The following is a 24,095-nucleotide window of genomic DNA, read 5'->3' as shown; positions in this document are numbered from 1 at the left end:
CTCCAGAGGGTGCTATGATTACTAAAGGACAGGATACAGCTGATTTGTGTGGGACTTTTTATAAGGAGCTGTACTCAGACCCTCACATTGATGCCGACGAGAAGCGGGCTTTATGGGATCATGTCACCCTTCCCACTATCTCTCCTAAACAAGCAATCATGCTCATTGCCCCCATTACCTTGGAAGACGTAATATCCGGTATTAAGAAGCTTAAATCATTAAAAGTCCTGGGCCCAGATGGCTTTTCTGGTGAATTTTTCAAAATACTACAGGATAAGATTTGTCCGTGCCTTGTCTCTTTCTATAATTCCATCCTCACTGACAACTTTCTCCCCCCTTATTTTAATTCGGCCATCATTTAGGTGATCCCCAAACTGGCCCGTGACCCACTGCTCCCTGCATCTTATAGGCCCATTTCTCTACTAGATGTAGATTACAAGCTTTTTATGAAAAATCTTTCTGATAGACTGAAAATGATTTACCCACCATTATTGACCCTGACCAAACTGGATTCATATGGGGTCGTCATTTCCCTGTCAATATACGTAAGGTGATCTCCGTGATACAGTCATCTGCCTTGACTCCTAGTTCTGTCCCCTAGGCTATTGTGTCATTGGATGCAGAGAAGGCATTCGATCTTGTCACGTGGGATCATCTGTATCACACTTTAACTACATTTGGTTTCCCTTCTCAGTTTATAGCTTTGTTGTCCACCTTGTATTCCTCGCCAGCAACCCAGGTTGTCTTTCTGCCTCCTTTGATGTGTGCAGGGACACTCGCCAGGGGTGCCCTATGTGGCCCTTGCTTTTTGCGGCTGCATTGGAACCCCTGGCGATTGCGCTTAGGTCTTCGATGCATTTCCGTGGTATTGCCGTTGGACCTGTGGAGCTCAAGTTGTCCCTATTTGCGGATGACATGCTCATCTTTGTAGCAAACCCCCTCTCTTCTATCCCAGCCATACTCTCTCTTTTAGCTTGTTTTGCTTCATTTGCAGGATACAAGATTACTCTTTCGAAGTATGAACTGATACCAGTAGCAAACATTTCTTCTACGGACTTACAACACTCTGTGTATAGCCATTTTGAAATGACTCACACCCACTTTAAGTATTTGGGTATTAATGTCCCTATTAGTTTGTTTTCCCTGTATTGCCTTAATTACACTACAGTTCTTTCCCAACTGAATAATTTGCTAGATGCCTGGAAGTTGTTACCCTTGACTCTTTTAGGACAAATTGCCTTGTCCTACCCTATTCAAATGCTCACTTTTTGTTTGACCCTCTCAGATATCAAAGCTTTTACCAAATTGTTCACCTCGTTTTTATAGAAAGGAGGTCACCCTCGTATTTCTGTAGCTAAACTACATCTTCCTAGGTCTAAGGGAGGCCTTGGCTTGCCTGATATACTCACCTTCATGAGGTCTGTGCATTTCAGATATACATATTAGTGATTGTTTTTTTAGGTATGCACACTTACACCCACCCACAAACTGAGTCTGCTATGTTTGCTCCGTTTTCCGCAGCTGCTCTCCTCCACTCTCCAAGATGCCTTATTCCTAGCAATATTTTGAATAATGTGTTATATCGTGACACTTATATGGCTTGGCGGGGTATATGCACAATGCTGTCTAGGCCTTATGACTGCTCTAAATATGCTCCCTTCCTGGGTAACCCTCTGTTCCCCCCAGGCCTGGATATCTCCTTGTTCCTTCACTGGAGGAAGAAGGGGATTGCCAAGGTTAGAGATGTCTTTGACCCAGGGGGGATGCTCCTACCGTTCAGCACCCTACATGAAACTTTTGATATCCCCCATAAGCAATTTTACATGTATCTTCAGATTGTTCATTATGCCCATCCCATTATGTCATAGTGTAGAGCCTCTGCCTCCCCTGATGTACTCCATAACTTACTGTCTTTTAGATTGCTTCACCCGTATAAGACCAAGAGGTCTATTTATTAACATTATTTTTACTAAAATAATGTGAAAAGGGGTGTTTTCACACCCTTTTCACATTATTTTAGTATCACCTAAATGTATTAAAGGGCATTTGGAGCAGTTTTCATGAAAAACTGCTCCAAACCCTTTAATTCACTTTTTTCACTGTAAGCCACATCGCATTCCCCATACTTATAATGGGAAATGCGATGTGACCAGATTTACTAAAAAACAAAAGTGTGAAAAATACCGCAGTGTGCCCTGTGATAATCTTGCCAGCTCAGGCTGTCAAGATCACAGGGCAGCAGTGCGATAGGGAGGCATTTGCCCAGCTTTCTCTGCCACTGTGTCAGAATCCGTTTGGAATTCCCTCTGTAGGAACATATTCACAGTGACTGATGTTCTCGGTACAATAGCAGGTTTATTTATACAGGGTAAAGCAGTGTACAACTGTAAACAATAAGTAAAAACCAGGAATGATTGGAGAATACAAAATGAAAGGGAGAACTGGAATTGCACTTGCAATGCTGGGAGTCTGGGAAGTACTTGGCAGTACTGGATTCTAGGGAACACACTTGTGATGCTGGGATTGGAAACTCACTTGTAATACTGGGGACTGAGGAAACACAGAGACACTGTGGAATGTGAAGGCACTTGTAACACTGTAGACTGTATAGACACTGTAATAGGATTGTTCTGTAGCAGAATTAGCACCATAGCAGGATGCACTTGAGCAGAGAATGCAGGGTTGCAGGATTGCACTGTAGAAGGTTACCACCGTAGCAGGATGCACTTGGGCAGAGAATGCAGGGTTGCAGGATTGCACTGTAGAAGGTTAGCACCGTAGCAGGATGCACTTGAGCAGAGAATGCAGGGTTGCAGGATTGCACTGTAGAAGGTTACCACCGTAGCAGGATGCACTTGGGCAGAGAATGCAGGGTTGCAGGATTGCACTGTAGAAGGTTAGCACCGTAGCAGGATGCACTTGAGCAGAGAATGCAGGGTTTCAGGATTTGACTGTAGAAGGTTAGCACCATAGCAGGATGCACTTTAGCGGAGATGCGGCATTGCAGGATAGCACTGTAGAAGGTTCACAGAATAGCACTGTAGTAGAGTATGCAACGTAGCAGGATAACAGGATTGCACTGTAGCAGGATCACAGGATAGCACTGTAGTAGAGTATGCAATGTAGCAGGATAACGGGATTGCACTGTAGCAGGATCACAGGATAGTACTGTAGTAGAGCATGCAACGTAGCAGGATAACAGGATTGCACTGTAGCAGGATCACAGGATAGCACTGTAGTAGAGTATGCAATGTAGCAGGATAACGGGATTGCACTGTAGCAGGATCACAGGATAGCACTGTGGTAGAGTATGCAATGTAGCAGGATAACAGGATTGCACTGTAGCAGGATCACAAGATAGCACTGTGGTAGAGTATGCAACGTACCAGGATAACAGGATTGCACTGTAGCAGGATCACAGGATAGTACTGTAGTAGAGCATGCAACGTAGCAGGATAACAGGATTGCACTGTAGCAGGATCACAGGATAGCACTGTAGTAGAGTATGCAACGTAGCAGGATAACGGGATTGCACTGTAGCAGGATCACAGGATAGCACTGTGGTAGAGTATGCAATGTAGCAGGATAACAGGATTGCACTGTAGCAGGATCACAAGATAGCACTGTGGTAGAGTATGCAACGTACCAGGATAACAGGATTGCACTGTAGCAGGATCACAGGATAGCACTGTACTGTGCAACGTAGCAGGATAACGGGATTGCACTGTAGCAGAGTAGCTACACAGGATAGCTGTTGGAGCCTGGCAGTACTATGGATGATTTTAACAGTAGAGACCAGCATAACCAGGAACAGGAACTGAGACAACCTTGACACGATGAACTGGCAACTGGGAGCCTGTGTGGCTGGCCTATATGGTGAGTTCAGGTGCTGTTCACAGCTGTGGTAACAGCTAATTACCAAGCTGCAGATACAGAGCAGAGTGCTGAGCACCATGGCAGAGAGTGCCACCCCAGGCATGGAGGAGAAACTGCATGGATCGTGACACACTGGCAGTAAAAGCTGAGTGGAACCCGGCTCCAGTGATCAGCTATGTGTGTCAGATGGACACACAAGCTGATCACAGTATTAAAAAAAGAAAAAAAAAGTAAAAAAAACCCAAAACTCACCTGTCCAGGGAGCCGGTGTCCACTGCTCCGCTGACGGGCGCTGGGTCCCCCATATGCTGCAATGTGTCCCCGGTGCAGTAAAGTGACACTGCAGAGCGGCAGTACACTTTACAGCACCGAGGGTCACCGCAGCACACAGGATCCAGCGTCCGGCAGCCCAGCAGAAGCAGCGCGGACCGGCTACCTGGACCGGTAAGTATATTAGCAGTGATGTCGGCGATGCTGCGAAGAGGCATCGCAGGGACAGAGCTTGACCGCAAGCTCTGTCCCTGCATGCAATAATTGATACATCCCTGCAATGTAATCAGTTATCGTAGTGCGAGTTTGGACGATTTTATCACATGATATCCGCATCCAAGATTCGGATGGTGATAAATAGGCCCCCAATTACCTTAGTTTGGATCTTGTTGGTACCTCTCCCCCACGTGCCCCTTGAAAGGACTCTAGAGTCTTAAAAGGTGGATATACCAACATTATCCAATCTGGATGATCTCCTTGCACACTATGACTCCACTTTAAAATTTCTGCACTGTACTTGGCTACAGGATGCTCATAATAAGACGATTAATAGAGTATACATTTCTCAAGCCCATAGACGGCATTTGGTGGCAGTTGAGTCTGGTAACTGCCTCAAATGTAAGCGCCCTAATGCAACTTTTTTCCACAATCTTTGTTTATGCCCAAAAATAAGGAAGTTTTGGAGTAAACTAGTGGTTTATATTAATGATGTTTTTCACTTACACCTTACAAGTAACCCTTTAGCTCTCTTATGTTCTAATTTTAAAGAATGGGACCTAGGACCTGATAGGAAGTATGTTATCCCTCTCCTAACTGTAATTGTCACTTTAGCAAAGAAGGTTCTTTTATAAAAACTAGACAGTACCTACCACTCCATTGTTGGGTGCAGTAAAAACATTGTTACTTATTACACTGTATTATGATAGACAGGCTATTATGCCATCTTTGGAAAAAGGAGTAGTCTCCTTTTATGGGAAATGGGGACCTTACATAGATTCACTTGATTCTGATACGCAGTCCAAAATACTTTAGGTATTCAAAACCACCTCCTGGTATTTGTACAGGAATATAACCTGACAGCACTTAATGTCCTCCGCTTAGACATTCCTATGACTTTCTTGTACTTAACATGGCTTAGTGTTTATGGCGACCCTGTACAGGATATTACGTCCTTTGCTACTGAAATTGATCTCATAACATTGCAGTTTTGATTGATTATTCTGCCCTTTCTCCCCCCCCATCCTCATCTTTCATTCTACTGTATTTTATTATATTTTATGTGGGTTTTCCATCAGTCAATTTATGCTTCCCATTCTAGTTGGATCTGACCGGATCTCCTTTTTCGTATTACTTATATCCTCATGTGTTATTATTTTCTCAGAAGGATCACGGATCTGTGGCTTTATTTTATTGTCTGTATTACGCTTTCGCTTGATCCTGTTGTCTATATGCCGAGTGCATTCTTTTTTGTACTGTTCTGTCTTGATTCAGTTGCGCTGTACCCTACTTGATGTGATGCTGTAAACTGTTTTGTATTTTTGAAAATAATAAACAAATTTAAAAAAAAACCAATAAAATAAAAATAAATGCCTTCTCCATGGAGGCTGCCGTTGACTAAATTCCTGTGTGTGTCAATCTTCCTTACCTCTCTGCCTGGATCACATCGAACAAGGTACAAGGAAAATACTAAAGGTAAGGAGACTGTCATTAAGCCACCTTACATCTGTGATACCTATCCCTAGCCTACATACGGGAGACAGTCAATTTGCCAGCTGTTGGGATCCCGGTTATCAGGATTCCGACATGGGAATCCCGACACCTGCTGAAATACCGGTGGTTGGAATCCAGACCGCTGGCTGGAATCCTCACTTGGCCTCCTCCAGTATCCTGGCTGTCGGGATCCTGGCATCAGTCTCCTGACCACCGGGATCCCGACAGCTGGGTTATCATACTGATCCCTTACATACACCTGCCAACCCCGGGTGTTACAACTCCAGCTCTGCCCACTCACTCCAGCTGCCCCTGTGTCACTCTACATCTCCCCCGTGACTCCAGCTCCCCCCTTCCGCTGTCACTTCATCTCCCCCTGTGTTACTCAAGTCCCCGCCCCCCGTGTCACTCCAGCTTATCTCTGCTCTCACTGCTGATGTCCATCTGCCTTGGCCTCATTCCTTCTGTCGGCTTAGATTTCTTACACCCATGTCGGTGCCTCTTTCCCATACTCTATGAGGTACTGCCCCGGTTTACCATCTGTGTGGCTTCCCCGATGTGGATTCTTTGCAGTATCTCCTTGGTGATCCATCAAGATGAACTGGCAATGGGAGAGCAGTCGGTCAATGTGGCATATGTACTCAGGGGTTGGGTGGCAGTGATCGCCCATTGAACCGCCTCTGTATCTTGTATACGGAGATAAAGCTCTGCCCCTTCTGCAGTACGAATTTCAGACGGTACTGAGTGAATACGGGAGATTTACTAAACTTTGCAGGGCAGCGTGAGCATGGTCAACAAAACGGGAGCGGGTTGGCAAGTATGCTGCTAGCGGCCAACCTGAACCATGAAGCACTGCCAGTAGACTACAGTGGTGCTATGGATGAGTCCAAATTGAGCTGCGTATACACTGGTGATATAATGAACTATATCGCTCAGGAGGCAGAAAATGAGCGATATAGTTTACTACTGTATATCGCTAAGTGTGTTGGCACCTTAACTGTGCAACTAAGAAATCTTGTAAAATATTGATTATTTGTGTTTTGGTGGCATATTGTTAGTAAATGTGTTGCTGAAGTGAGGAATGTAATTTAGGGGGGAATTCTATAGGACCCTCATGCAGAATGGGCACACTGCAGAAGACCTGTTTTAAGTTGCCGTCATAGATAGCCAGTGGCGCTGAGTGGGGGAGGGGGGGGGGGGGTTGTGAACTGATTACCCGGGCTTGCTGGAGGTGCCTGGCCTGAGTCAGACACTAAAGGTAGCAGTGTCCCCCTTTTCAGTGCTGCTGAGTCCACATGTGCAAAGACCACCACTGGCGTCCCCTGTGTGGCACCGGGAAATGTAGTCTTCTTTTTTTGTTGTTGAGGGGCCATCTCCCTTGATTTGGCTACAACACCTTCAGTACCTGGGCTGTTGCTGTTCTCGGCGGCCATGTTGACAGCGACTGAGTTAACTGAACAACTTTCGGGGCTTCACCCATAAAAGCACACAGACAGAACCTCGCTGCTAATTGCATTCCATCCTTAAAAGCAACTTTAATTATGCACGAAAGCCAATGGAATGGGTCCCGGCGGCTTCTACTCATTATCTGCAGAAGGCAGATTCTGCTCACAGGATATGGAGGTGTGAGCAAATTCTGCCTACCATGATATGTGGACAAATGCCAACAGCGGCTCACTGCTAATTGAATCCACTCGTTAGTGTTAATATTGTGCTATAGTTTAAAAGTTTAAGCAAAGCATACTGTATGTGGAACCTTAGAGTGGGATAGACATGGCTCTTGTGATGTTGTTTCTAATCAGGGCCACATTAAGACATTAGTGAGACCTCATTTTAATTTGCATCTCCCAAAGAGTTGGCATTTGTGGTGCCAAAGTGAGAGTTATATTAGTACTTAAACAGTAATTTTACAGGTTTAGTCTATGGGTAGAATGTTATGTCTAGAGTAAAAGGTTTGAAGCAAGGTCAGCTTTAACATAACGAAGATGTCAGGATTTGCATTAAACCAGTGGTTCTTGCATTAAACCAGTGGTTCTCAAACTCGGTCCTCAGGACCTATAACGTCACCTAGCAAGTGCACAGGTGTATCACCAATTGTCACAATTTGAAGATCCACAGGTGACCTGGAAAGCATGATCTGTTTGGGGTCCTCAGGACCGAGTTTGAGAACCACTGCATTAAACAATGTTATCTTAACGCTAATGTATAATTTCTCACTTTGAATTTGATCCACAAATTTGTAAAGCAATAACTCGATTTAAAGATGTTAACTCTGTGTAAAAAAAGGAGTTACCTGTCTTCCTAAATAGAGAAGCATATGAAGGATTACAGGTGTCTTTAATCCACCCACTAGACCACAAGTAGTGTGTCAAATAAAAAAAAGGAGTAACCTGTCTGAAAATCACAAGATAGTTGGCATTAGTATGTAATCTATTCTTACTATGGTGTTTGAGATCCACCCCAACAGCATTGAAAATGTACTATTTACCATACCCATCTGAAGCCTAGTAGAGAACTTTGGGGGAGATGTATTAAGCTTGTATGTATCAAAGCTTGGAGAGAGATAGTGCGGTAGATGTATGAAGCAGCGCTTTGGGCTTTAGTGGTATCAGCATAGGCGTTTCTGTAATGAGTGCAGTGTACGTGGTGCACACAGGCCCCTAGGTCCGGAGGGGCAAACCACACACACTGCACCCATAGAGTATACTTACTCCTCTGGAGTCCCGGAGCAGTGCGGGTACAAATCACTTGGAAAATGGCCGCCACGGCCATTTCAAAGTCATTTGCGCATGCACACTGGAGATGTCCCCGGGAACAAGGCGCTTTATGCCAGAGTCTACTAGCTGCCAGAGAGGAGGGGACCTGCAACGGAGGCTGCACGCGGGTCCCCATCTCTCTTAAAAGGCCCCTGGGTATCAGCGCACATTATGTGCTGCAGATACTGCTTTTCCCCATGTATTAATCCAGTGAAGTGTGTCTGCGAGATAGGGCATTGATATGAGAGCAAATGTATAAATGGTCGTGGCACTGCTTGTTCCGACAATTGCAGCTATCGATTTCGACAGTTGCAGCTGTCGTTACCACATGCACAGCACTGGGAATCAAACCCATGACCTCAGTGCTGTGAGGCAGTAATGCTAACCATTGTACAAACCGTGCTGCCCACCCGTCAGCCATTACACTGTTCATGTAAATAAAATGTTTAGAAACAATTCTGTTGTCATATTACGTAGCACACATTCTCTGCAGGGAGACTTGCTTAGCACACAGTCACTGTGAAGGGAGTTTTTGAACTGTATAAATGTAATGATATTTCTGTCCCTCACCGTTTAATATATAGTATATGATTTTATGACCTGGAGTCTGTCTTCTTCATTTTATATGCATTTCATTTTTTGTTCCCCCCACCCCATTTCATCTTCTTCCTGTCCTCTTTTATTTTCTTTTTTGGGGTGCTCGGGCTTGGTTCATGCTAGCATTCGCTGCAGTCCTGTTGCTGCTCTGTCTCTGCAGCTGATCTGTTCTCCTGTCACACTTCTAGCACTACCTGCCTGCCCTACATACACACAGTGACTGACAGTCATAGACAGTACAGCGGCAGACAGAGAGGAGGGAAGTAGCTGGTGAGACTCAGCATAGGACAGCTGAGTGCGCTGCTTGAGAATGATCTATCGGGACAGACAGACAGCACTTCACCCAGTCCGAAGCAGCATAGTGTTACTATATTATAAAGTATGAGTGCCTCCACCCAAGCAGTAAGATTCCCGGGCTTGCTTGGGAAAGCCCTAAAGGCAATAGTAATTGCCCTTAACCAAATTATAAATTTTATACCGACCTTCTGTCTTTCAGATCTGTCAGAGAATTCTCCGCTGGACTTCAATAAACAGGTAAGTAAATAGTTTATTAATCCTCCAATACAGAGCCGGCCCTAACCAATATGATGCCCTAGGCAAGATTTTGGCTGGTGCCCCCTAGCACCGCCGCTAGTTCTGCAGGAGATGCCTGGCGTGAGTCAGCTGGCAGCGCTGCTAACGTCGGGCGCCTTTTGTTTATGAAAATGCATCTTATTTGCATTACTATGTGGCTAGGATGCACAAGCAGCTTCTGCTGATTAAACTGATATGCAGCATGCCTCTATACTGTATGTGACTGTGGCTGTATCTGCATACGAAATGCTTCATTACAGTGATTTCCAGGAATACACACAGAATATAGGCATGCCGCATATCATTTTAATCAGCAGAAGCTGCTGGTGCCCCTAAGCATACCAAATGCCCTAGGCATTTGCCTAGTTTGCCTATGCCTAAGGCCGGCTCTGCTCCAATACCATAGCAAGATTGTGATACTACATGAGATCCTAGGAACATTACATAGTATTAAATGATAGATACCAATTAAGGACATAGGGATACATTAGTACAATTCAATTCATATATTGTTTTCCTTACAACATAAATTGCATGCAGATACAAAAAAAATTATTTTAGAACCGGTTCAAAATTATAACCATTACCAATTCATAGTTTACCATAAGTTTTAATTAAGTTACTTTCCCTAACGCTTCGAGTGGTATCTCATAGTGGTGTGGCAAATTAGTAGGATGAAGTATACGTTGGTGCACATTTGGGGCCCTTGATGTAGAGTTAAATTATCCGAGAAGTTCAGAATCACCGCTGCGAAATACTGACGAAGGTTTATATTAAGATGGGGCTCTTAAATAAATTAGTTCTCCTTTTTCCCCTGAAATACTTTCAGTCAGAGATATCCTTCCTATGTTCACTGAATGTCAGTCTATCTTGCTCCAGTAACGCTCCCCCAACTCTGGAGTTAATATAGAGAGGAGGGTTGACCTAAATAACAGTGCTATGCTGAATTCTCATACCTGTCTCTCCCTCCGGGGGAATAATGTATATCTAGATATATCCTGGTATTGTATTACCATAAAGGGTACTGCATTCTCTTTGCGGTTAACTAAGCGGCTTGATTATATCCTCCAGCTGCCTTAGTATTCTCAACTGGCTCTCTATATTGCATGGAGATAGGGATACCCTGTCATTAGTAATCCCTCCCCTCAGTACTGTGCTGAATTACCATATAGGAGGGATCTCCATGTGGGTTGTCCTAAAGTGCGTCACTGCTCCGCTTTTCACCTTTCTTAAGGGGCAATCACGACCGGTCCACCATACAGGCAAGCTGATGACCCTGAATCCGGCTAGCCACGATGCAATAGTGTGTCCGTTCTCGGCAGCTCTCTTTACCCCCAATATTCACACTCTATCAGACTGGTTTCCTCCGGGAGGACTATATCAAGTAACAGGGGAAGGAGGGAGATGCGATGCGGACACCAGGGGAACTGCCGTCAGTCACTCACCCATTCGGCTCTCAGCGCCGCAAGTCAAGATCAGGTACGATCTCTCTCCTTTGCCGGGGGTGTCCCCATCCAGGATGCCGCCTCCTCTCCAGCCCTTCCTTGCCTCCTCTCCGATCTCTCAGCCGGGGGATCGATCACAGTACCGGCGGTGGAGTCTCTCGTAGCTGCCGCTCCGGTACGAGGGTGTACGAGTGATCCCTCTCTCTCCTACCTCTTCTCCGTCTGCGTCGCTCTCCCTCCTTAGTCCGCACGAGCAGGCTAACCGTCCCCACCGGTCTCTCGTGCGCCCACTCGAAGCTTTTATGTTGTCCACGCTCTCCCGCACCACATGATGAGAATACCACAAGCCACTCTACACCTCTAATACTAATATAACAGGCTATATATTGTGATATTCTAATAACCAAGAACGATTATTATATTAGCTATTAACACATTACAACAATCACTACTCTAAGACCTCCCTTTTTCCAGGGTAGAAGGCCATTTCTCTCAGTCCATATATATTTATATACACAGGGCTACATTAGCATCGGAGGCATAGATGGCAGCCATGCCGCACCCTGGGCGACTGCAACTGCTGCTTGAATAAAAAAAAAAAGGTTCTGCTTTTGAGGTGGAAGCAAATGCAGCGGCATCTTTTGCCTCAGTCGTGTCTATGCTAATGCTGATTTTTAACCACTTGCCTGGCATGGTGGCATCAGGTGCGACCACATCGGCAAGTGCCTTATCTGATCTGGTTGTAGCACAGGATGCGACCAGTTAGATCAGGGGTGGGCAATTATTTCAGCAGAGGGGCCACTTGACACTTTCCTGTCAGTATTCGAGGGTCGCACACAAAATAGCAGCCCCCCCCCCCCTCCATGTGTCAAAAATATAGGGACGTGGCTTCGTGTGGAAAGGACGTGACCAAAAAATCATACAGATTCATATTAGGCTGCACAATAGTCTCCATTATTTAAATTATGCCACACAGTAGCACCACTTACACACATTACGCCAGGTAGAGCCCCCTTTTACATTACAGCAGGTAGAGCTCCCTTTTACACATTACGGAAGGTAGAGACCCCTTTTACACATTACGGCAGGTAGAGCTCTCTTTTACACATTACAGCAGGTAGAGCTCTCTTTTACACATTACAGCAGGTAGAGCTCTCTTTTACACATTACGGAAGGTAAAGACCCCTTTTACACATTACAGCAGGTAGAGCTCTCTTATACACATTACAGTAGGTAGAGCTCTCTTTTACACATTACAGCAGGTAGAGCTCTCTTTTACACATTACGGCAGGTAGAGCTCTCTTTTACACATTACAGCAGGTAGAGCTCTCTTTTACACATTACAGCAGGTAGAGCTCTCTTTTACACATTACGGCAGGTAGAGCTCTCTTTTACACATTACAGCAGGTAGAGCTCTCTTTTACACATTACGGAAGGTAGAGACCCCTTTTACACATTACAGCAGGTAGAGCTCTCTTTTACACATTACAGCAGGTAGAGCTCTCTTTTACACATTACAGCAGGTAGAGCTCTCTTTACATATTACAGCAGGTAGAGCTCTCTTTTACACATTACGGCAGGTAGAGCTCTCTTTTACACATTACAGCAGGTAGAGCGCTCTTTTACACATTACGGCAGGTAGAGCTCTCTTTTACACATTCCGGCAGGTAGAGCTCTCTTTTACACATTACGGAAGGTAAAGACCCCTTTTACACATTACGGCAGGTAGAGCTCTCTTTTACACATTACAGCAGGTAGAGCTCCCTTTTACACATTACAGCAGGTAGAGCTCTCTTTTACACATTACGGCAGGTAGAGCTCTCTTTTACACATTACAGCAGGTAGAGCTCTCTTTTACCCATTACGGAAGGTAGAGACCCCTTTTACACATTACAGCAGGTAGAGCTCTCTTTTACACATTACAGCAGGTAGAGCTCTCTTTTACACATTACAGCAGGTAGAGCTCTCTTTTACACATTACAGCAGGTAGAGCTCTCTTTTACACATTACGGCAGGTAGAGCTCTCTTTTACACATTACAGGAGGTAGAGCTCTCTTTTACACATTACGGCAGGTAGAGCTCTCTTTTACACATTACAGCAGGTAGAGCTCTCTTTTACACATTACGGAAGGTAGAGAGCCCTTTTACACATTACGGCAGGTAGAGCTCTCTTTTACACATTACAGCAGGTAGAGTTCTCTTTTACACATTACGGCAGGTAGAGCTCCCTTTTACACACTGTGGGGGGGGGAGGGTTTGGGTTAGGCTGCAGGGAGGGAAGGTTAGGGTTTGGCACCGCCATCGGAGGGTTAGGGTTAGGCTACGGGGGGAAGGGGCCTAGGTTTAGGCAGTCATGGGGGGTGGTTAGGGCTAGGCACCAAGGGAGGAGGTTAGGGTTAGGTTGTGGGGAGGGAGGGTTAGGGGGTTGGGGAGAAGGGAGAACACCCCTTACTCACCCCTGTCAGTTTTGAAATATCGGGATCCCAGCGTCGGTATTTTGACCGACGGGATCCCAAGCGGCGGTGAATCATACTGATCCAACACATACACAGAGCTACATATACATAGTTACACAGACACATATACAGAGCTACAGACACATATACAGAGCTACAGACACACATACAGAGCTACAGACACATATAGAGTTACACAGAGACATATACAGACACATACACAAAGTTACAGGCACATTATCCTATACAGTTACACAGACATAATATCATTTATGGTCCCTCATACCTTAAATTAAAGACTGTCACTGCATGAAAATTTTGACTGCTTTGGAAGTCCATCATCCTACGTAGCTGCCATGCATGATAAAGTGCAAGAGCATCAGGGCTGTGCTCCGTACTGGGTAGCCCCGCCCCCTGCAGGGACTCTACTTCCTCCTTATTCCTTCCTTCTGATAATCAGGGATGGCCCATTGAAGGAGGGGGGCCCAGGACACATGCCCCGAGAGACCCCTGCTACTGAGAGCCCACCACTCTCCACACGGCAAAGCAGTCCTTCCCCCTGTCTCAGAGGCGGAGCTTTGCCTGGCTGGTAGCAGGGGGAGGAGGAGCTGGGCTGACAGGGAGCAGGGGGGGAAAGATCACATATGGGCGGGATGTACTGTACGACACGCACATTATCCCGCAACTTGTCGGGTACAGACCAGTGTTAATGGTGCCAGGGGCACTGACAACTGTGAAGGGACCAGGTAATATAAGGGGGCGTGGCCAATGCAGTGATGTGTGGCCAGCCCCCTCCTTTGAAAATATTTAAAAAGTTATGTTTCTGTGCAGCCGCGGAGCGGGCAGACACACTGGACAAGGGGGAGGGTAGTGGTGCTGGTTGAGCAGCAGGTGGCGGTGGGGATGGCTGCTTGGGGGAATTGGCAGACAAAATCGCTCACCTCCCCCCCTCCCCCGCTCGTCAAGCAGGGAGAGAGAGGACACTGTTGCAGCTGCCTCTCCCCAGCACAGCACACAGTAGCGGCTCCATGCCAGCGCTGTCTACATTGGGGAGGGGGGGAAAGGTCAGCAGGACCTTAGTACATCCAGCCGATAGTGCAGGCTGCGGCTAATAGAGCCGCGCTGCCGCAGGCATCAGTTCTCAGCCGCTGCCGGTGACCTAGGCTGGAAGCTGGCCGGGACAATGACAAGCGGCCCTGTCGGGCCGCTTGTCATTGCACGCAGGTGGGAGGCAGCGGGCCGGGCAGGATCGGTTCGCGGGCCGCATCTGGCCCGCGGGACGTATTTTGCCCACCCCTAAGTTAGATAGTGTGTGCAGCAGCATGGAAGAGAAATGTCCCATTGCTGCCACTCTCAGAGGGACCGGAAGGTCCTCTGCCTCCCTGCACCCTTCGGGCTGTTTCACATTACACGATTTACACCAGATGGCAAAAAGCCGGACAAACTTTGTCCGGCTTTATGCCATCCGGCAGGGTCTTTCACATACAGCGGCTTTGAGCCGTGTGTAACGCTGTGCGCATACGCAGCAGTAGCGGTGGCGGCGGCGCCTAAAAAAAAACACATTGTGGGTGAAAGCTCCCCTTCAGACACACAGTTCTCTGCCTACAAGGACGGCACGGCCCAGTGGATATTTCCGGCTGCAACCCGGCAGACGTGCCGGGGCCATGCCGTGTGAAAGAACACATTGCTCTGAATGTGTCTCAGCAGCACGGCAGCGTGAAAAAGCCGTCCAGGATTTTGCCGGGCGGCAGGAGCCGGCATTTGTGTTACAGCCCTTCCCCAGAGTTTGCTGATCACTGCTGATTGGTCAGCACGGCAGGACCCCCCCCCCCCCCCCACCCTGTGGCTGCATACAATAGCAGCCGCTGGGGAAGTCTAAATTAACCCCCACAAGACCCCCTGTGTACTGGGTGGCTGTCCCTGCTTTTAAAATGATAGTCACGATGGTCGCAATGTTTCTGATGGTTGCAATGTTCCCATGGTGATGACCAATGCTCCATTGTTTAAAAAAAAAACAATAAAAAAATAAAACAATTTAAATAAAATCATTTTGGATAAGTTTAAATATATGTTCTTCACCTAATTTACTCATAAAAAAAACCCTGACAATTTCTGAGCGTTTTTTGGAAAACATTTTTTTCAGTAATGTGGTTAAAGAACTGAGAAGCTCAATTGCAACATCTTAAGTGCATTTCTGTCTGGTGCATCTTTCAATGCACATGGAAGCTAGAACAATGCCTATGGCAGGTACAGTTTCTCCGTCTGACTATGGCCTCCTGTGTGAGTGGTTGTGCGTCTCTGAATGCAGCCGCTTTCAGCAAAACACCCGTGTGAGATTCACTACCTCCCTGTTACCTCCCAAGAATGACCACTAAAATTCTGAGACCTTGCGTCTGATTCTGTGCTGCGTCTCTGTGCGCAATCAGTAAGTATGCATGGTTTGACTAAGACATATGCACAATATAAAAAACATTGGTCATCTGCGAACACTACAGATACAGCTCAGGTTGTCTCTAAAACAAAAAGTAATGGTGGTGGAAGGTGTAGTAGATCACATATGAAATTAGACTGCTGAAGTATATTACAAAAAAAAAAACACCACACATTTTTTTTGTAAGAAGTGCCTAAGATATACGTCCATAAACAAGCTGTGTATACAGTACCATACTTTCAGACATTTATTACAAGGAAAGTCATTTTACAGTATTGTAAATAGAAAGCATTCCAGTTGCTGGCTGTCGGGATCCCACTGGTCAGGATACCGCTGCCGGAATCCCGACACCCGGTGAAATTGTTTCTATATATTTTTGAAAAGTTAATTATCTATTGTCATTAGAGATGTGCATCGGACACCTTTCTGGTTTTGTGTTTTGGTTTTGGATCTGGATCTCCACTCGTTTTTTGGATCTGGATTGGTTTTGGTTTTGGATCTGGATGTTTTTTTTAAAAAAAACATAAAAACAGCTAAAATCACAGAATTTGGGGGTAATTTTGTTCCTACAATATTATTAACCTCAATAACATTAATTTCCACTCTTTCCAGTCTATTCTGAACACCTCACAATATTGTTTTTAGGCCAAAAGGTTGCATTGAGGTGGCTGGATGACTAAGCTAAGCTACACAAGTGAGCGGCACAAACACCTGGCCCATCTAGGAGTGGCACTGCGGTGGCAGACAGGATGGCAGTTTTAAAAACTAGCCCCCAAAGAGCACATCATGCAAAGAAAAAAAAGAGGTGCAAAATGGAATTGTCTTGGGCCCTCCCGCCCACCCTTATGTTGTATAAACAGGACATGCACAGTTTAATAAACCCATCATTTCAGCAACAGGTGGTCCCCCTGGAAAAAAGCTTGCCAAGTTCTCTGAATCATAGCTAGCTACAAACATACCACCTCCTTCTTTGATGACTTTTCACATTATGAGAAGAGGCAAGAGTGTCAAGAAGGTGATTAAAAATTAGAGAGGCACACCCAATCAGGAACAACACACAGACTTTCACCTCCACTCCTATATTGCTGTGGAACGGAAGGACTTCAACCAAGCAAATATATAATTACCACATTAATGGACAAACTGAAAACAAATTTGTACCCCCTTCTCCATTTTCAGGGATTAAGATAATCTCAGATTTAATGCTGGGATGCAAATAAACTGGTGTATACCACAGGATCAAGATTGGATATTTTCCCCTTCAAGGAATCTGGAGACTTATTTTGTGAAAATCTTGAGAGTTTCTTTTTTTACATTTTTTTTAATTGCATTTTTATTAACATGTTTTGTGGCAGATGCCTTGTTTTTGTTTTTCACATCTCCCAGTTACACACATGTGTCCCAGTTACACGCATGTGAGCATACCTGTGTGTCTTGTTTATTTTTTTCATATTTAATTTTAAATAAAGCAGCCTGTTAGTTGTTTTAGCAGCCCCTCCTGAGCCCCCACAGCAGCCCCGGATGGGGCAAGTTGAGTTCGGGTGGGTTCGGTACAGTACTAAGCAGGACTGTGGAGTGAATTTTTTGTTATTGAGCCCCTTCCCTTGTGGAGCTTACCACTCTACAGTCGAAAATCATTTCATACTATAAGTAGGACTGTGGGAGGAAGCAATGCTAAAATCTGTGCCCACAGCATGCCTCAGTCTGGCAAGCCAGACATCTTCCTGGCTGTAAGCCACCATGAGACTCCAAACTGGACCTTATTCAGTAACTGTTTGTGCCTCATAAGCTCCTGGCCCATCTAGTGCTGCAGTGCAATGGAAAGCTGATGCAATGCAAGATCACTGAAGATCTGTTCTTTTAACACCGCAAGTTCTTGCGATAACCCTACGCAGCCCTTAGGAAAAGAACCCTGTACAACAAATGCGCATCTTGTAAATAAATAATCTCAAAATGCAGAAAATCAATAATAAAACAAAATTTAGGTTGACTAATTGGAGCCATTAATTTGAGTGAGTCCCTAACATGAAATAATTGAGAAGAACATCTAATGCTCTGGCAGAAAATCTCACTTTTATCTCTCTGGCAGTTGCGCTGGATTATGATTCTGTCTCTTCTGAGTCACACTGACTTTTGCCACAAATGTGGTCTCATTAGAAAACACTTCATCAAAATTGCAATTTCCATTTCCACCTTTGCGGCTATGTTTTCACAAATCTGTTTGTGATGTTGAAGCTTGTTTCATATTCTGCTCTAGGCTTTCATTTAAACCTAGGATTATGTACAGTAGCACCCCTGGATTTATACAGCATAGGCAGCACCCCTGGAGAATTACACAGCATAGGCAGCACCCCTGGAGAATTACACAGCACAACAGACAGGCAACAGCACCCCTGGACATAAACGGCAGTGGGGCAGCACCCCTGGACTGATAGGGAAGAGGGGAAGCACCCCATATAGGGCAGCACCCCTGGAATGATGTGGCAAAGAAAAGACGCGCAAGATGAAATTGTCCTTGGGCCCTCCCACTCAGCCTTATGTTGTATAAACAGGACATGCACACTTTAACAAACCAGTCATTTCAGCAACAGAGTCTGCCACACGACTGTGGCTGAAATTATTGGTTTGTTTGGGCCCCCACCAAAAAAGAAGCAATTCATCTCTCTTTGCACAAACTGGCTCTACAGAGGCAAGATGTCGTCCTCATCCTCAGATTCCCCCCTTCAGTGTTTACATCCTCATCCTCACAGAGAAATAATATTCAAACAAACCACATCATTTAGGTGTCAGTGGACTGCTTACACTATTACCCAAAGTTTTTGAATTTGACATGATGAATGTGCTACAGATGACAGATTAGGGAGGATGTTCCTAGGTGGTTATCATCCTTACCCCTACTTATTATGGATTGACAAAGGCAACAGATGGCTTGACACCTGTTGTTCGGATTTGTGGAGAAATATTTCCACACCGAAGAGGTGGCTTTTTCGGTATTTTGACCAGGCATGACAATGGGCTTTTTCATCCCATGGCCAACAACTGTCTCCAATGGTGCCTTATTCAAACAAAGCACATCACCATCAGAATCCTCATCGTCAACTTCCTCCTCAGTGGCAGCTACACCAATATCCTCCTCATCCTGGTGTACTTCTACAGTGACATCCTCAATCTCAATATCAGCAACTGACCTGGCACTGCTCCTCCCAGCACTTGCAGAGGGCGTGCAAATGGTGGTAGGAGCCTCCTCTTCCAATACAGTGTTGTAAAGGTCAGGCCTAGACATCGCAACTGTGGACAGTGCCAGCACCCCTGTATTTTCACAACACCCCTGTAATTTTACAGCCTACAAGACAAGGCCAGTGTACATTTATCTTCACTGCACCCCTGTGTTTTACAGCATACAGGGCCAGTGTACTTTTATTTTAACAACAGCACCCCTGTATTTTTACAGCATATAGGACCAGTGTACTTTTATTTAAGCAGCAGCACCCCTGTATTTTTACAGCATACAGGACCAGTGTACTTTTATTTAAATAGCAGCACCCCTGTATTTTTATAGCATACAAGACTAGTGTACTTTTATTTTAACAGCAGCACCCCTGTATTTTTACATGCACAAGTCTGTTTGTGGGCTATTGAGCATACCTGCCTTAGCAGCCCCAGTAACTGCAATTGTACCCAGAAATATGTGCCCCATTGGGTTACTGCTTCCTGGTCCTATTTTGATTGTTTTCAGTCGACTGCTAAATTAAGAAGCTGTGGATGTATTTGTCCGTGTCTGTTTTGTCCTTTGTGAACATAAAACTGAACACTAAAAGCATTCAACTAATATTTGACATGACTCTGAAACTATATAAACTTTTAAGCACAAAAAGGTTAATACGATTTGATTAAACTTATCTGGTACTTGTTTGCCAGGCAATCTTTCCTAACACAGTCTGTCACACTGCATAACCATTTCTACTCATATCTGAACAGCTCTCAAATCATTCCAGGAAGTGATGGCTGATTTTTACCACATTGTATGATGGTTCCTTATTGTAATCACTTTTTCTGAAGGCTAGATGATTACAGTAGGTACAGTACCAAGTGTTAAAGATCTGAATTTAGTACGTACCTCACAAGTCTTCAAGTGCTGTCGGTTTCTGTCTGGCCCGGTTGTTTGTGTGAATATAAAGTAGTAAAGTTGAAGCTTCCATATAGTACTGTAGCTTAAGGCGTTCCCTCTCTCTTACCTTTCCAGTTTAACTGCAACAGCGGTGTTGACTCTACAGTGACTAATGTTGATCATTTAACTCATTCAAATCATGATCTATTAAAAATGAATTCAAAGAATTGAGAAAATTTATACATACATGTAAACATGGAAACTAAACAATAAAATGTAAACCTGGGAAAATAAAGAAAAACTGTTGTAATCCATATAGTGAAAGCACAATCTGTTTCTCTTTGTTTCCAGCAGATTGCTTACACCAGAGAGAACAACAGGTGTATTGGAAGGCCACCGCCTCTTTTTATGAGGGAAAAATACTTTATTTATCTTACAATAGAGAAAGGCATGATGTTGCCCTGACCTGTTAATGGATCTAAAAAAACTGCTTCATTCATAAAGTGGATATTTTTGCACATCATTGTTTATTATTACGTGCACAAAGTTATCACCTATTACACTTGCCACTTTTTTCAGCAAGGTAAAAGTGTTGTGAGTGGGGAATTTCATGGCATGCAGTGCACAGTGCCCACATTTTCGGTTTGGCACACAATGCACAATGGGGTAGATGTAAGAACAGGTGGTAAGTGCGCCAGTACCAGCGCTATTTGCCACAGTAAACAGTGGTATGTATGTATGTAGAGAAATGTAGAGATGTAAATGTATGTAACAGAGAAAAGTCACTTTTCTTTACACTATCTGCAAACAGATGTTATTTTGTGGCTTATGCTTTTTCCCCCATATATTGGCAGGATTACATGCCACTTCAGCAGCATCTGTGGGAGTCTATGCTGTGCATGAGATCTCACTGTGTTTGCAAGATCACAGCGCATTAGCCTCGCACAGATCGCTGGAAAGAGGGCATTCTTTCCCCCACTCTGGCAGCCAAGATGTTAATACATCTCATCATTATTGTTTCCTGCTTCACCTCTGTAAGAGGCGAAGCAGGAAGAGCTATAGCTGCATGATAAGTACCATTATAGTACATCTCTAATGTTGACATTTTCTGGGTGGCAGGCAATGCATAATTTCAAGGTTTTTTATGTGCTATGTAAATTTTGGGTATGATGTAAATGTCTAACCCAAATTTGATGTAAAACGATGCATACATTCATGCACTGCATACCATAAGACATATTACACCCAGCATTGTCATATACATTATACTTTTGTAGTGTACACTATATTATACAGTACACGTGTGCCAACATTTTGTATCTATCAATGTGTACTTACACGTTGGTTCCCAGTGTGTTATATAGTCAGTAGGTACATGACTAATAAATAGCTCATTCTGATGTATTGTATACAAGCTGTTGGTCAATATTCAAATGATGATCCTTTTGGAGGCTAGTATTCAAACCAAATTTCTATCTATTGACTACAATATCGTGAAGTTCCCTTTATGGCAGTCATGGTACAGTGGCAAATTGTTATGAGTTGCCACTGCAGCTCATTCTTGTATGTATTCTGACTGTCTCCTAGCAAAAACTACATGCAGCAGCACACCTGTTTGGAATGCCTCATTACCTGACTCCAGCGTGATGACTCCTGTGATTGGTATGTCTCCCTTTCATTAGGGATCCTGTTCAGTTCTGCCCTGCCAGTGATATTCCTTAGTTCATGTACCTAGTGAGCTCGTCACACGGTCTCTGTATAGTTCCCAGTCTGTCTGTTGCTGAGTCCTGGTCTCCTGGCTCTGTGTATCTGTGTTCCTGTATATGCCTCTGTGTGTTGTCCCTGCCAGTCCTGCACTCGTGCCCTGTACCTTCCACCCTGTGTCCATGCCTTCTCTGTGTCATTGTCTTGCCATGACCATCAACTTACTTTTGTGCTGGTCCTGATCCTAGTCCAGGCTCCTGCCAAGTCTCTGTGATTATATCCTGCCAGCTCTGGTTCTGAGTATATCCATTCCAGCCATGCCCGTAGTCACAAGTCTGTAGCAAACTACAATTTCTTTAAAACATCTGAACCTGTATTCCAGCCACAGTCTAGCCACTGAGTTTGCATCCTGTCTGTTATTGAAGACTGCAGCCTATTCACACTATCCATTCAGCTAATCTCTCTGAAACTGGGTTCATGTTGCCATGCAGGCCTGTAAGCTCTTTTTCATGGTCGCCGCCTCCCAAGGGCTTCTGGCATCTTTGGTCTACAGGAGCTCTTCCTCGCTCCTCCATTGCCGTCATACTGACAGCCACTGCCTTGTGCTGGATAGTCTTATTACTCGCAACGGGCAACTTGAATTCGAAAAATTGCTACATGGTGCCATTTATGTGCACAATACCTGCTGACAAACTCTGCAGGTAAAGGCTCCAGTCCCACCGCCATGCCCTCAGTCACCTCTTCCCGTCATGCCCAATTTGTCCCACCACCACACAAGCGATGTACAACAGGCCCCATCCCACCTATACCACATTGCTGCCATGCTAATGGTGTGCTGGGCTGTCAGGACTGGAGATTGATCACCAGCTCTGGTCTCAGCAGCCTGCACATTACAAAATCTGTCAGCGGTCAGGTTTTCAATTATGTTTCAAAACCAGGTGACGTGACAGGCGACCAGGATTGGGCCAAAAAGAACAGCATTTTTGATGGCTGTACACAGCTGCTTGGCCCATTGACCCAGTGCTCTTGATCGATCGCTAGCATGCATGGTGCTATGCTGTTGATATCTGTTTAAGCAATAATTCCTACAATGTACTTATTAGCTTCTGTATGTCTATTTATGCAATTATGCAATACTGTCACAGTTGTTTTATCTGGGATTTTCCATGTCCTATTTTGAACATGATATCATATTTACAAGATATATATGATATCATATTTACAAGATATCATATTTACTCAGTGACTAAATGTTTACAAAGCACAAACCAGGGTCACTGTTGTACTGGCTGTGGATGCAATGCTTTTATTTGAATCTGTAGAGGGTGTGGAATATTTTGACATTCAAAATGCCTACATACTTGAAGGAACAGACTGGGCTTTATAAGAGCCTTGGCATTGTAGTGGCCATGTGAAGCCATAGGTGTGAACAAAAAGAGGTGTGATCACTGCTTGAGGGCATGGCCTCACAACATGCAAAGCTCCCCTTCCCCGGTCTCAGTATGCTGGGTGGTCGAGCAGAATGACGGTAGGTGCCCCTGTCTCCAGGGGCTGGGCGGCCAAACAGCGCTTGGAGGCTGTACTGCTCGACCAGCCCTTCTTTCTCTGTGGCTGGGGCTGCCGATCAGGCCATTGGCCCTTCTGACATTTGCCAGAAGTGCCAGATGGCCTGTCTGGCCCTGTATGTTTCCATTGTTGACATTGACCAGGTCAACATTCATCATATCCATGGTAGTCTAGTGGTGACTTACCTGGTATGGTGGGTTCGGCACTCTAGCAATGTCTTCTGGGTATGGCAGTCAGCTTATGAAGACTTCCAGTGGATACAGCTTATCTACTGATGGTGAGTATTGCTAACACTAACCTTACCCCTAGTGGCTAACCCTCCCTTCCCATAGCCTAACCCTCCCCCTTGTGCCTAACCCTACCCTCCTCTCCTGCAGCCTAGACCTAACCCTTGGCTGCCGGTCTATGGAGATTGTCAGCATTTCACATGTCGACATTATGAAGATGCTGACATGTCCCATGTTGACATTGTGATGTTGACTTTTTGGATGTTGACATTGTAAATATCAACATTTCTCTTACGTCCTAGAGGATGCTGGGGACTCCGTAAGGACCATGGGGTATAGACGGGCTCCGCAGGAGACATAGGCACTCTAAAGACTT

The 24,095-nt window shown here is 45.0% G+C and overlaps 1 protein-coding gene across 1 annotated transcript in view; it reads right to left on the bottom strand.

Annotated features, from left to right (window-relative positions):
- SMAGP (small cell adhesion glycoprotein) overlaps positions 1-20,331 on the bottom strand; it is a 118,857-nt gene extending 98,526 nt beyond the window's left edge. Inside the window, exon 1 of the mRNA XM_063952278.1 lies at positions 20,232-20,331. The gene's annotated coding sequence lies outside the window, so the exon portion shown is untranslated. The remainder of the gene's footprint in view (positions 1-20,231) is intronic.
- Positions 20,332-24,095: the final 3,764 nt, after the last annotated feature.

Source organism: Pseudophryne corroboree, chromosome 2 (genome assembly GCF_028390025.1).
Source record: "Pseudophryne corroboree isolate aPseCor3 chromosome 2, aPseCor3.hap2, whole genome shotgun sequence".
NCBI classification, from domain to species: Eukaryota; Metazoa; Chordata; class Amphibia; order Anura; family Myobatrachidae; genus Pseudophryne; species Pseudophryne corroboree.
This window is presented reverse-complemented; position numbering and strand designations above follow the sequence as displayed.